This window comes from Panthera pardus, unplaced genomic scaffold (assembly GCF_024362965.1).
Source record: "Panthera pardus isolate Hobbes unplaced genomic scaffold, ASM2436296v1 HiC_scaffold_22, whole genome shotgun sequence".
In the NCBI taxonomy this organism is placed as follows: Eukaryota; Metazoa; Chordata; class Mammalia; order Carnivora; family Felidae; genus Panthera; species Panthera pardus.
Genome location: NW_026526788.1, coordinates 58,406,357 through 58,419,398, shown reverse-complemented (window position 1 = coordinate 58,419,398; position 13,042 = coordinate 58,406,357).

The following is a 13,042-nucleotide window of genomic DNA, read 5'->3' as shown; positions in this document are numbered from 1 at the left end:
TTATTAACATCACCATAGTGTACATTAGATCCCCAGAGCTTATTCATCTTATGACTGAAAGTTCATACTCTCCGTAGGTCTTTCTGTCTTTTGTCATTCAGAAAGGTAGCAGCCTATTTAAGACCTAGAGTCAAGTCCTAGGAAGGTAAAGAGTAATGACTACTGAATTTCAATCTTGACTTCTTGGCTGACGACAATAGAGATGGGGTTCTCTCCATTTACTTGACTAGGGAATTAATTCCCAGGGGATGGAAAAAACTTGTAGGAGGTAGAACAGACTTGGGCGACTTTTATGTGAATAAAGAGTTTCTTGATGCACTCCCCCACTACCTCAGAATTTTTTCCCACAAAGGGAAAATTTAATATCCTTATTTTTGTATGAAATTAATGCATTCTCACTGTAAAAACTTAAACATGACAAAAAAGTTTAAAGAGCGCAAATCCTGATGACCCACCTCCTACTCTGCACTTCAGTGTAACCACTGTTAAGTTTTAGATGGTCTTTTAGGCTTTAAAATACACATAATTGAATACAAATATGTATGTGAAAATTTTCACCCAAATTATATAGATTATTTTTTTGTAGGTTGCTTTTCTCATTTAATAATATGTTATGCTGCTTTCTATATTAGGGCCTAAATCTCTCTCTCTCTCTCTCTCTCTCTCTCTCTCTCTCTCTCTCTCTTTCAGTTTAAGGAGCGGGATTATATAAATTTTCATATATATAAATTGTCAGCATTCTTATTTTGCTGAATATTTGGGGGTTGTTTTCAGCTTAGCAAAAGAATTGCCAACTTCTAAATTTAATCTAATTTGGACTTAAGTGTTGCTGTGTTTGTTTTTTTTCATGGTTATATTTTATTTGCTTTTTCTTTAAGTGTTGCCACTTTCATCACCTTGATACTGGAGAATAGAGTTATCCCAGCGTCTTAGATACGATGGATTATACATAAAGTTATGAGTTCCATAAACTTTGTGTTTGTGTTCAACTTTGTAGCCTTCTTTTTTTCTTTTCATATCTCTTGATCCCCTTTACCTATTTCCCCCATCCTCCCAGCCCCCTCCCCCCTGGCAACCACGAGTTTGTTCCCTGTATTTGAGTCTGTTTCTGGTTTATTTGTTTGTTATGGTTTTTTTTAATAACCTTCTTTTCTGAAATTGAGATATAATTGACATATAACCTCCCGTGAGTTTAAGGTGTATAATGTGTTGATCTGATACACTGTAGTATAATTAGCATTGTAGTGTTAGCTAACACCTCTATCATTTCACATAATTATCATTTCTTCTTTTGGTGAAAACAATTAAAATCTAGTCTCTTAGCAACTTTGAAGTGTATATAATTTTCTTAATCTCTCATCTCCAAATCCTAGCTTTGGAGTTTCCTTTTGATGTCCTTAAATCAAGGGTTCTATGTAAAAATAAATTACATTTGCGTAGTTCCTCTAAAAATGAACTATATCACATTATTTAATAACTTTTAATATTATAGATATTTGAAAATAAGATGTTTTTAGGTTTCCTGGAATTTTATACCAACAACTGATATATCAAAGCATTTTATAGTCAAATTTCTGAATCTTCTTCTACCTTAGTTTATCTGAAGATAAGATGTTTACTTGCTCATATCCTTTTAGACCTAAAAATGTGGAAATAAAGGCACAGGGCAGAAAAGCAATATACTAAATATTCTAAGTGGTAAGAGTATTTCAAATGATTATTAATGTCCTACACTCTCCTATATCGTTTAATCCCTATTTAAAACTTCGATAGTGGCCCATTTGCTTTGTTGTACTTTTTCCAGAGAAAGCACAGAAATGTTAATTCGTCTATATATTTAATTGGCAAAAACTTAATGGTCAATGATGTGTCAAGCCCTGTTTAAGACCCTGAATTATAATGACAGAAGAGTCTGTCACCAAGTTTATAGTCTGGAAGAAACAGACCAGTAGACACTCAGAAGTGCTAAGGGAAAGAAATGCATGAGGTGTTATGCATGCATAGAAGCTGTGTAGCTAAAGAAACAGAAGAGAGGTAGACAGGCGTCTGAGCATATGCAAAGATTTGGCTGTGTCTAAAAAATAAGTAACAGTTCAACATTAATGACAAGGAGGAAGGGGGTTCCACACAGAAGGAAACACAAATCTGTGAAGCAACAGGGTACATTTGGAGAACTATAATTAGCTCTTTGTGGCTGTGGTGTGTGTGACATAGAGAGAGAAGGCAGGCCAGAGAATTAGGTAGGATGCAGGTGGGGAAGGGCCTTGTGCTAAGGAGTTTGGATTTTACCATGAAGGCAAGTGGAAACCACCAAAGGGTGATAAGCAGATGTGTGACATAAAATGTGGACACCAGAAGGATTATGTTTTGGCGATGATGGAAGATGGCTTGGATGAGACTAGAGGCAGAGATAATTTAGGGCCAGTTACAGAAATCCAAGTGAGAAGAGAAAAATACCAACCTACGTTAGTAAATGAAAGAGGATGGAATTAGCTATTTAGTATAACAGAGGCTACTATGATCAAATACATGCTTGGCACTTCTTATTCATTAGGTATTCAATATTTATTTGTTAATATTTTAATCTATTTTTCTCCAGAGCATTTTAAAAAAATCTATTCTTAAAGTTTATCTGAGGACAGGCAACATGTAGGCAAAAATATCCTTTTAGATTGAAGCAGGCATCAAACAAAAACAAAAACAAAAAAACAAATAACCTTTCTATAAACAAAATAAAAACACTGGTGCACCTGGGTGTCTCAGTCAGTTAAGTGTCCAACTTTGGCTCAGGTCATGATCTCACTGTTTGTGAGTTCAAGCCCCATGTCAGGCTCTCTGCTGTCAGCACAGAGCCCCCTTCGGATCCTCTTTGCCCCCCATCTGCCCCTCCCCCACTCATGCTCACACTCTCACTCTCAAAAATAAAACATTTAAATAAATGAAAAGAGTAATAGAAATATTTTGAACATATATGTTGCTTTTACCACCATTAGGATGACAGTTCTATTTAAAAATAATTCATTTATATGGGGAAGCTCTTCAAAAGTTCAGAAATAAAAATATCAAAAAAGCAGATGATTCACCAAAACCCATTAAATACCTAGGAATAAACCTTACCAAAGAGGTGAAAAATCTATACACTTAAATCTATAGAAAGTTTTTGAAAGAAATTGAAGAAGGCACAAAAAAAATATGGAAAAATATTCCATGCTCCTAGATTGGAAGAACAAATATTGTTAAAAGGTCAATACTACCCAAAGCAATCTACATATTCAATGCAATCCCTATCAAAATAACACCAGCATTCTTCACAGAGCTGGAACAAACAACCCTAAAATTTGTATGGAACCAGAAAAGACCCCGAATAGCCAAAGCAATCTTGAAAAAGAAAACCAAAGCTGGAGGCATCACAATCCAGGACTTCAAGATCTATTACAAAGCTGTAATCATCAAGATAGTATGATACTGCACAACAACAGACACTCAGGTCAATGGAACAGAATAGAGAACCTAGAAATGGACCCACAAATGTATGGCCATCTAATCTTTGACAAAGCAGGAAAGAATATCCAATGGAATACAGACAGTCTCTTTAGCAAATGGTGCTGGGAAAACTGGACAGCAACAAGCAGAAAAATGAACCTGGACCACTTTCTTACACCAGACACAAAAATAAACTCAAAATGGATGAAAGACCTAAATGTAACACAGGAAGCCACGAAAATCCTAGAGGAGAAAGCAGGTAAAAAACCTCTTTGACCTCAGCCACAGCAACTCCTTACCCAACACGTCTCTGGAGACAACGGAAACAAAAGCAAAAATGAATTATTGGGACCTCATCAAAATAAAAATCTGCACAGCGAAGGAAGCAATCAGCAAAACTAAAAGGCAACCAATGGAATGGGAGAAGATATTTGCAAAGGACATATCAGATAAAGGGGCAGTATCCAAAATCTATAAAGAACTTATCAAACTCAACACCCAAAAAAAACCAAATAATCCAGTGAAGAAATGGGCAAAAGACATGAATAGACACTTCTCCAAGGAAGACATCCAGATGGCTAACAGACACATGAAAAACTGCTCAACATTACTTATCATCAGGGAAACACAAATCAAAACCACAACGAGATACCACCTCACCCCGTCAGAATGGCTAACATTAACAACTCAGGCAACAACAGATGTTGGCGAGGATGCGGAGAAAGAGGATCTCTTTCTCACTGCTGGTGGGAATACAAACTGGTGCAGCCACTCTGGAAAACAGTATGGAGGTTCCTCAAAAAGTTAAAACTAGAGCTACCTATCACCCAGCAATTGCACTACTAGGCATTTATCCAAGGGATACAGGTGTGCTGTTTCGAAGGGGCACATGCACCCCAATGTTTATAGCAGCCCTATTGACAATAGCCAAAGTATGGATAGACCCCAAATGTCCATCGATGGATGACTGGATAAGGAAGATGTGGCATATATATACAATGGAATATTACTCGGAAATCAAAAAGAATGAAATCTTGCCATTTGCAACTATGTGGATGGAACTAGAGGGTATTATGCTAAGTGAAATTAGTCAGAGAAAGACAAATATCATATGACTTTACTCATCTGAGGAATTTAATATATAAAACAGATGAACATAAGGGCAAAAATAATACAAAAACGGGGGGGGGGGACAAAACATAAGACACTCTTAAATATAGAAAACAAACAGAGGGTTGCTGGAGGGATTGTGGGAGGGGGGAATGGGCTAAATAGGTAAGGGGCATTAAGGAATCTATTCCTGAAACCATTGTTGCACTATATGCTAACTAATTTGGATGTAAATTAAAATATTAATTAATTAAAAAAAACAATGAGAGGGGCGCCTGGGTGGCTCAGTCGGTTAAGCGTCCGTCTTCAACTCAGGTCACGATCTCACGGTCCGTGAGGTCGAGCCCCGCGTGGGGCTCTGGGCTGATGGCTCAGAGCCTGGAGCCTGCTTCGGATTCTGTGTCTCCCTCTCTCTCTGCCCCTCCCCCGTTCATGCTCTGTCTCTGTCTCAAAAATAAATAAACGTTAAAAAAAAGAAAAAAGAAAAAAAGAAAAAAACAATGAGATACCACCTTAATTTATCAAACTGGCAAAGGTTTTTTAAAAATGAGACGCAATATTGACAAGAGTATTGTGTTCTTTCAAGTGGTCATTTTGTACACTGATGGTAAGAGTGTGAATTAATCCAATGCTTAGGAGATCAATTTGATAACACGAATTTAAATTTTCAATCATATTAATACATTTGATCCAATAATTGCACCTTTACGATTTTACTTGAGAAGGCAATCAGACAGTGTTTATGAGGACATATACACAAGCATATTCACTGAATATTATACAATTATTATAAATAATACAATTATTGAATTATAACTAATTATTATAAATAAAGGTACATAAAATTATTATAAGTATTCTGCTATAATTTAGTAGAACAGTTTTGGAGTGTCTACCCAGCTCATAATGACTACTTTTATGGGCTGTCTACCTCCAACAGGGGACCTTCGGGAATAATTTTGTGCCACATGGCAGCCTTCTACCATCCCCACCACAAATAGTTACAAGTTGGTATCACCCAGCTGAGCCAGTCATGTTTCCTTCCCTGAGAATTTGGATGAGAGGGAGAAGGACAGAGAGGAAATAATATCTCTGCCAAGTTGAGCTTCTCAGTGTCTCCTGAATATTTCACGTATTGTTTTTTCAAAAGGAAAATACTGACAGTATGAAAAAGAAGTATAGGGTAGCAAAATGCTTTCTAAAATAGATGATTTATTTTCAGGGTGATATGGAGTATTCGATTGTATAGTTTACGAATTATCTATTTTACTGTTGATAGTATTAGGGTTGTGTCAGTCCTTTTACCAGTATTTAACAGTGGTGCTATGAATATTCTTTTTTTTTTTAAGGAAAGGGGAAGTTATTTTTTATAATGTTTATTTTGAGAGACAGAGAGAGAGACAGAGAGGCAGAGAAAGAAAGAGAGAGAGAGAGAATCCCAAGCAGACTTCATGCTGTCAGCACAGAGCCTGACTCGGGGCTTGATTTCATGAACCGTGAGATCATGATCTGAGCTGAAACCAAGAATTGGACACTTAAGACCAACTGAGCCACCCAGGCACCCCTGGTGCCATGAATGTTCTTATACATGTGTTTTGGTACACATGTCCCAACAGCTTCTTTAGTGTATATACCTCAAGTGGAATTTGTGTTCATAGGGTGAGCCCATCTTCTATTTTAAAAGATGATGTTAAATTATTTTCCAGAGGAATTGCAACAATATACGCTCCAAATAGCATTTTATATCCCATTAAACACTTTAAGATGTGTAGATTCAAGTCTTTTACCTACCCTTTTTTTTTTTTTTCTGTTTGTGACACTTTATTGATAGTGGGGAGGTGGGGGAGGATCCCTGGAAGAGTATGTGGGGCCAAGTGGCCCTAGGTGGGAACTGGGTGGGTGTTGAGGCCTGGCCACTACTGAGCAAGATTTTACCTACCTTTTCTCTTGGATTATTTGTCTTTCCTCTTTTAATGATGTATATAAATTCTTTATATACCTTGGACATTAAATTTTTGTCAACTGCGTGCATATCAAATGTCTTCTCCCAGTTTGTGGTATGTTTTCTCACTTTCTGTATGGTGTCTTTTGATTAATAGAACTTAATTTTAATGTTATAATTAATAAAATGTAATAATTTTGTATTATTACTGATAGTAATTATTCATATTACTATTATTATCATTATAATTTATGATTCATGCCTATGTATCTCATTTAGGAAATCCTTCCTGGGCCCTTGGGTGGTTCAGTGGCTTAGGCCTCAGGTTTTTGATTTCAGCTCAGCTCGTGGTCTTGCAATGGTGGGATTGAGCCCTGCGTCGGGCTCTGCGCTAGGTGTGGAGCCTGCTTAGAATTCTCTCTCTCTGTCTCCCTCTGTCCCTCCACCCCTCACAAAAATATAATAATTAAAAAAAAGAAATCCTTCCTTACCCCTAGGTTGTAAAGACAGTCTCTTATATTGTGTTGAACTTAACAAATAAGTAATTTTATGTGAAGCCCATATGTTATTATTGATATTATCATATATCACCAATTTGTAGATGCATATTTTTCACATTTATCATCTGTAGTAGGCTGAATAGTGTCCTCCAAAGATATCCAGGTCCAAAACCCTGGAACTTGTGACTGCTACCTTATATGGCTAAAGTTACCTTGCAGGTGTGGTTGAATTAAGGATTCTGAAATGGAGAGGTTACTCTGGATTATCTGGGACGGCCCTAAAATGTAATCTCCAGTGTCCTTATAAGAGAGAGGCAGGGGATTGACAGAAGGAAGAAGGTGTGTTATGACAATAGAAATACAGAGACATTAGAAGATGCTTTGCTAGTGGCTTTGAAGACAGAGGAAGAGGCCATGAGCTAAGGAATGAAGCTCTAAAAAATGGAAAAGGCAAGGATATAGATTCTCCCCTAGAGCCTCTGGAGTGAATGTGGCCCTGCTCACACTTGGTTTTGGCCTAATGAAACTGATCACAGACTTCTGGCCTCCAGAAATGAAACAGAGTAAGTGTGTGTGTGTGTGTTGCATTGTTTTGAGAGAGAGAGAGCACACACGAGTGGGGGAGAGGGACAGAGGGAAAAAGAAAGAATTTTTTTTAAGTTTATTTAAAGAGAGACAGAGAGAGTGTGAGCAGGGAGGGGCAGAGAGAGAGGGAGAGAGAGAGAATCCCAAGCAGGCACCACAAGTGGTCAGCATGCAGAGATAGATGTGGGGCTCAAGCTCACGTAACCATGAGATCATGACCTAAGCTGAAATCAAGAGTTGGTTGCTTAACTGAGCCACCCAGGTGCCCCGAAAGAGAGAGAGAGAGAGAGAGAGAGAGAGAGAGAAAAGAATCTTAAGCAGTCTCCACACCCAGCCTGGAGCCCAGTGTGGGGTTTGATCCCACAACCCTGGGATCATGACCTGAGATGAAATCAAGAGTCAAATGCTCAACCAACTAAGCCACCCAGGTGCCCCTAAATGTGTATTGTTTTAAGCACCACAGCTGTGGTACTTTGTTGCAGGAGTTGTAGAAAATGAATACAGCATCTCTTACAATTGATGGATCTTACATGCCTGCCAGTCAGGCAACAAGTCATGATGTACTTGTTCTTACCTGCCCGGACAAGGACTTGGTTGTGACTCCTGATCTCATCCTGGCCAACAGCAATTCTTCGACATTTCAAACAACAGACTATTTGAAAACTATTGGAAAACGACTACAAATCCTGGTTACTGTCTGAAATATTCTGTTGACAATTTCTCATTAACCAAGGAAGTGTTATATCCAAATTTGCAAAATAGGTGCCAGTGGCTTGGGAGAAAATCCTGAAGACAGTTTGGAGCACTCTTTAAGAAGCACTTCAGACTTCCTGGGGCGGGGGGCAGGGTAGGAGCATCCTACGTTCACTTTGTCCTACCAATGCACTTAGATAACACCCGCATCAGTGTAAAATAACCCAGAAAATGACCCGAAGACTAGCAGAACAGACTCTCCACAGCTGATCGCAGAGAAGAGGCCACGTCAAAAATAGATCTTATTAAATAAATATTCAATCTCATAGCAAAATACTCTTCAATTAAAACAAAGAAGAAGAAGAAGAAGCAGGCACAGCAGCAGTTCATCAAGAGCTCCTGATGGCAGGGGCGCCTGGGTGGCGCAGTCGGTTAAGCGTCCGACTTCAGCCAGGTCACGATCTCGCGGTCCGTGAGTTCGAGCCCCGCGTCAGGCTCTGGGCTGATGGCTCGGAGCCTGGAGCCTGTTTCCGATTCTGTGTCTCCCTCTCTCTCTGCCCCTCCCCCGTTCATGCTCTGTCTCTCTCTGTCCCAAAAATAAATAAAAAATGTTGAAAAAAAAAAATTAAAAAAAAAAAAAAAAAAAAAAAAGAGCTCCTGATGGCAGAGGGTGCTACTGTGTGGAAAACAGATGTCAAGAGTGGAGTCAAAGAGCTATTTCTAACATTCAGGTTCTGAATATGAAAACATACTAGGAATATTTTAACTAGTTTATTTCCCTCAAACATTCTTTCTTATGCATGCATATAAAATCTAAAAAAATTAAAAAGTAAGTTTATAATAGTATAAGATTAAAAAATCCTATAATTTAATTTTTCTTTCTTAAAATAATGGTGCATTGTAGAATTGTTGACATCCAAGATTGAATCCAATTTATTATTATTATTATTGTTACCATTGTTATTAACTTGTGCCTCATATGTTTTGTTTAAGAATCCTTTCCTACCAGGGGTGCCTGGGTGGCTCAGTCAGTTAAGCATCCGACTTCGGCTCAGGTCATGATCTCACCGTTTGTGGGTTTGAGCCCCACACTGGGCTCTGTGCTGACAGCTCAGAGCCTGGAGCCTCCTTTGGATTCTGTGTCTCCCTCTCTCGCTGCACTTCCCCTGCTTGTGCTCTGTATCTCTCTGTCTCTCAAATATGAATTTTAAAAAATGTTAAAAAAAAAAAAAAAGAATCCTTTCCTGCTGGTCAGTTGTAAAGATGGTCTTTGATATTGTGTCCTAAAAATATTGTAGTTTACTCTTTACTTTAGGTTCTAGATTCACTTAAAATTGACTTGTGTGTATGGGGTAAGGTAGTTATTTTTCCTCTGGATAGCCAAGTGCCATTTATCAGAAAAGCTATCATCCTTTCCCCACTGCTCTTTATTATCAGCTCTATCATACACCAAGTTTCCATTGATGCATGGGTTATTTTATTCCATTAGTTTCATTGTCTCTAAATCAGTATGATACATTTTTAATTACTAGGGATTTATAATAATTCCTTATATTTTGTATGGCAAGTCCCCCGGTCTTGTTCTTCAGAATCACCTTGTCAATCCTTCCCTCCTCCCAAAGCACTTTCAGGATTTTGATTGGAATTTATCAGATCTGTACATCAATTTGGGGAGAACTGGCATCTTCCCAACGCTGAGGCTTCTAGTCCACGACTATGATAAAGCCCTCCATTTATTCAGGTCTTCTATAATGTTTTCAGTGAAGTCTTATAATATTTTCCATCAAGGTCATAGATGTATTTTGTTAGGTTTATTCCTAAGTACTTCATATTTTTATGCTGTTGTAAGTGAAATCATTTTTTAAAGTTTCATTTTCTAACTGATGTTGTTGATATATAACAATTAAGCTAACTTTTATGCATTGGCTTTGTATTGAGAAACATTATTCACCTACTTCTCATGCTTTGTGGTATATATTTGCCTTTCCTGTGTTGACCCATCTATATGATCTGCAAATAGTGACTTTTTCTTCCATTGGTTCCTTTTTCTTGTTTTTCTGTGTCAGCTAAGCCCTCTAGTCCACTGTTGAATAGAAGCAATGGTAATGGCAACCTTTTTCTTGTTCATGAACTTATAGGGGATAATTTGAATGTTTCACCATGAAATAAGATATTCAGCACGGTGTTGTGATAACCAGTCCCCAAGATCGCCCCCAAATGGTCTTTGTCTAATGATATTCACACTTCAACCCTGAATAGGGCTGGCCTGCGTCGTAGGGTACTGAGGAAATGACAGTTTGACTTCTGAGACTAGGTTATAATAGATAGTGCTGTTTTCCTTTGCTCGTTTTTGGAAGCCAGATGCTGTGTTGGGAGCATTCTTAGGCAGTGCTATGGGAGGGTCAATGTGGCAGAGTGGTCTCCTGCGAGCATCTAGCACCAATTTGCCAACTCTGTGAGTAAGCCCCTTTGGAAGAGGCTTCTCCAGCTCCTGTCCTGCTTTCAGATGACTGCAGTACTGGCCAATATTCTTAGTGTTTCTTATGAAACCCTAAACTAGAACCACCCAGCTAAGCTCCTCCAAATTTCCGACCTGCAGAAAGTGTGTGAGAACATAAGTGTTTATTATTGGGTTAAGTCATTAGCTTTGGGGTAATTTGTCAGGCAGTGATGGATAAATGATATAGGGAGTTTTTGTAGAAGCTTTATCAAATAAAGGAAGTTCCCATTTATTCCTAGTTTTATAATTTTTTTTTGATTATGCATTTTCTCCTATACATTTTAGCCATCTAGTGAATAAACACGCTTTCCTTAATATGAAAATACATGAATTATATTGGTTGCTTTCCTTTTTCTTTTATTTTTGTTAATGTTTTATTTAAATTCCAGTTAGTTAACATACAGTGTCATATTAGTTTCAGGTGTACAACATAGTGATTCAACACTTACATATAATGCCTGGTGCTCATCATGACAAGTGTATTCCTTAATCCCCATCACCGATCCCCCTACCCACCTCCCCTCTGCTAACCATCAGTTTGTTCTCTATAGTTGAGAGTCTGTTTCTTGGTTTGTCTCTCTTTCCCCCACTAAGTTCATTTGTTTTGTTTCTTAAATTCCACATGTGAGTGAAATCATATGATATTTGTCTTTCTCTAAGTTACTTTGCTTAGCATAATACTCTAGCTCCATCCATGTCATTGCAAATGGCAAGATTTAATTCTTTTTATGGCTGAGTAATATATATCCACTGTATATATATACACCACCTCTTCTTTATCCATTTATCAATCGTTGGGCACTTGGGCTGTTTGCACAATTTGGCTATTGTAGATAATGTTGCTATAAACATTGGGGTGCATGTATCCCTTTGAAGTAGTATTTTTGTATTCTTTGGGTAAATACCTAGTAGTGTGATTGCTGGGTTGTAGGGTAGTTCTATTTTTAACTTTTTGAGGAAACTCCATACTGTTTTCCAAAGTGGCTATACCAGTTTGCATGCCCACCAGCAGTGCAAGAGGATTCCCTTTTTTCCTCATCCTGGTCCACACTTGTTGTTTCTTGTATTATTGATTTTAGCCATTCTGACAGGTGTGAGGTGGTATCTCATCCTGGTTTTGATTTGTATTTCCTGATGATAGTGATGTTGAGCATCTTTTTATGTGTCTGTTGGCCATCGGTATGTCTTTTTTGGAAAAATATCTATTCGTGTCTTCTGCCCATTTTTAATTGGGTTATTTGTTTTTTTGAGTGTTGAGTTTTATAAGTTCTTTATATATTTTGGATACTGACCCTTTATTAGATATTTCATTTGCAAATATCTACTCCCATTCCATAGGTTGCCTTTTAGTTTTATGGATTGTTTCCTTCGCTGTATAAAAGCTTTTTATTTTGATGTAGTCCCAGTACTTTATTTTTTACTTTGTTTCTCTTGTCTCAGGAGACATGTCTAGAAAGAATTTGTATACTACCCAAAGCAATCTATACATTTAATGCAATCCCTATCAAAATACCAACAGCCCCTTTCACAGAGCTAGAACAAATAATCCTAAAATTTTTATAGAACCACAAAAGCCCAAAGCAACCTTGAAAAAGAAAAACAAAGCTGGATGCATCACAATTCCAGACTTCAAGTTATGTTACAAAACTGTAGTAATCAAAACAGTATGATACTGGCACGAAAATAGAAACATGGATCAATAGAACAGAATAGAAAACTCAGAAATGAACCCACAATTATATGGTCAATTAATCTTTGACAAAGCAGGAAAGAATATCCAATGGGAAAAAATAATGTCTAATCAACAAATGGTGTTGGTAAACTGGACAGCAACGTGCAAAAGAATGATACTGGACCATTTTCACACACCATACACAAAAATAAATTCAAAATGGATTAAAGACCTAAATGTGAGAACTGAAACCATAAAAATCCAAGAAGAGAAACCATAAAAATCCAAGAAGAGAACATAAGCACTAACTTGTTCTTTTTCTTCTTTTTCTTTTCTTTCTGTTTCTTTCTTTCTTTCTTTCTTTCTTTCTTTCTTTCTTTCTTTCTTTTCTTTTTCTTTCTTTAACAAAGACCTAATGGGGTATACATTTGCGAAGGCACCCCAAACTTGGTTCTACAGGTTCTTCCTGGGGGAGACCAACTTTCAGCTGCCTGCTCCTTAGGGGGTCCAAGCCCCAGGTCAAAGATGTGCTGGCATCCCAACTTTGGGCTGTGGGG